Raw genomic sequence first — 2,856 nt, 5'->3', positions numbered from 1 at the left:
CAAACAAACAAACAAACAAGTTTGTTCTAAATAATAGAATTAATTTTGAAAATAATATAGTCGGAATAGTTTGCTTAAGTTGTGAAATTATATACAAAGTTATTGATGTAAATCTGGACTTGCCTATTTTGTGTGTGTTTTTCTGATGCAACTGTCCATTTTCATTGTGTGCATCAGAAACTCAATATATTTGTGCTATAACTATTTGTTTCTATAGAAAGTATAGTATCTCTTGTTTATACCTGATGTATCAAAAACCGAGTGTTATCTACTAGCAGAGACTAAGATCAAAAACTGAATAACAAAATAATTTTTCCTTTTCCCTTTTAAATCTGACATTTACTGTCTTTTTTCTACTTTATTATGTCTCAGCAAAGAGAGAAAGATACTTCTTTTCTGTTGTTTCTTCTTCTTCGAAATACTTTTCAATAGATCGCTGTTCCTTCATTTCTCGACGGATTGGCTTCAAACTTGGTAGGGTTATACCTTGGTCCAGTACGCCCAAATACTTTTTACTTATTTCATTTTTAGACCTTTTTAAGGATTTTATGGGGTCAAATGTAAGACAACCCAAAAATGTGTATTTTGGGTTCCATGCGGTCATATTTAGACCATTTCTGCATTAATTTTATTAGATATAATAAAAATTGTTACTAATAACAACAACAACAAAAAGTCTGTAAAATGAAACAGTTGTTGATAGTGTTACCTGTTGATACATACAAGAGAATTATCCATTACATCACAATTACTGCTGCATTAAAAATTTTCCACACGTGTGACAGAAACAGTAAAAATGATATATTCAAAGATCAAAATTCGGAAGAATATTAAAAGAGGTCAACATTCGCGGGCGAATGCAACATGTCTCCGCCACGCGATCCCAACATGACCAATTTTGAAAACAGAAAAATCGAAAACTGTCTGTATCATTGCTCGATACCTGCCAGAAGGTAACTTTGTACCAAGACCCATGTAAGTTGGTTGACGTACACATGAATAGTTCACGAAAACCCCAAATTGTACTCTCCTCGCTGAAATATTGAGCAAATGTAAAAAAAATTCAAAATTGTTACTAACTCTGCAAAAAAAAAAAAAAAAAATATTTGTACCAAATCCCATGTAAATTGGCCGAAATACAGCGGAGTAATTGTAAAACAAACCTAAAGTGATGCTTTTTGGGGCGTCTTGATCCCCAACGTAACATTTTTGTAGGTATATCTATGGGACCTGTAGAAAAGTATCTTTGTACCAAATCTCATGTAAACTGGTCAAAATATGGCCGAGTAATTGGCCAAAACCTCCAAAAATATGCATTTTTGTGAGCTCTGGCCCCCTCTAAAAAGATCCAAGATTGCGGAAAGTCCGACCTTTTTATATGTCAATGGGCTATCTGCCAATGTGTTGGGCGCGTGAAAATGTATATTTGTGTCAATTTTCATCTTGATTTTTGCTATAAGAAAAACGCACAGACACACTCGTTCTATTTGTTATTTTCTTGTAAGCTCGTATTGGTTGACACACACACACACACACACACAGTGTAAACTCTCGTGCCATATTCTGAACACCTTAGAATGTCTTATGGATCATTTAAATTGACCAGTATCTTGTTGTGACACCTTAACTCTGATGGTGGCCTGTTCCACGGTTTGTGAACTCTGGTTGTTGCTGCTCAACCAAACTGACTGTATCGAATTGATGTTATAAGCAGAGAAGTGGTTAGTAAGAAAATGAATTACTAGGTACTGCTCGATTTGCGAAACTTCATTCAAAATATTACACCCGTCCTTTCTTATTATCACGTAAACAAAATATTTATCTATGTATATTAGTACTAGTATACATCTGTCTGTCTATCTGTTTAAACGTGGTGTAACTGTGTTTTCCTCGTCTTTCATTTTTCACCAACCAGACCCTTCCTCTAACTCGAGTGTATGTTTATATTTCACATACGATTGTAATCTCTCGTGATCTCTCAACTAACACTCCCACAGGATACGGAAAGTCTATGATGAAAGAGGATCGTTTCTTCTTCGAAATGTTTGTTCACTACGTATTTTCCGGCTCCGGACACCTTCACCATTGTTCCTTCTGCTCGAGATTATGGTACTAAGGCGAGATAACGACGTCCGTTTTGTAAACGTGTACTATCATGAATGTGGGCCACTATCTTTAATCACATCAGTTTAAGGAAACAAGTATGGTTCTTTTACACATTTTTAAATTCAGTTTCACGCTGTTGTTCGAAGACAAAAACAAAAACAACAACACCTGGTTAGGGCGCTCGACTCTCAATCTGCGGGTCGTGGGTTCGAATCCCCGTCACACCAAACATGCTCACCCTTTCAGCGTGAGGGCGTTATAATGTGATGGTCAATCTCACTATTCGTTGGTAAAAGAGTAGCCCAAGAGTTGGCGGTGGGTGGTGTTGACTAGCTGCCTTCCCTCTAGGCTAAGCACCGCTAAATTAGGGACGGCTAGCCCTCGAGTAGCTTTGCTCGAAATTCAAATTAAGCTGAAGACAAAAACCATTCCAACTTGATCTCCATCTGACATTTAGGGTAAAAATTGACATATAAAAAAATGTAAGCGAGTCTCTAGATAAAATCAGTTCGATGTGCCCTTGTCCCGAGTTACCGACGAGGGATGAAATCAGAACGATAAATGGGACTTCACATTTAAGGTCAGTTTTGTTTTTATTCGCTTGATTATAACAAATTCGTGGAAAAATAAGATATATCGATTGAATGGAGATTCGTTGTTATGAAGTGTATAATATCGGAAATATGTTGACTTAGGGTGTTTAGGCATATTAGGAGTTGTTACCTGACATTCTGTCATAATATAAAGGTA

The sequence above is a fragment of the Limulus polyphemus genome, unplaced genomic scaffold (assembly GCF_000517525.1).
Source record: "Limulus polyphemus unplaced genomic scaffold, Limulus_polyphemus-2.1.2 Scaffold5482, whole genome shotgun sequence".
Classification (NCBI taxonomy): Eukaryota; Metazoa; Arthropoda; class Merostomata; order Xiphosura; family Limulidae; genus Limulus; species Limulus polyphemus.
This window is presented reverse-complemented; position numbering follows the sequence as displayed.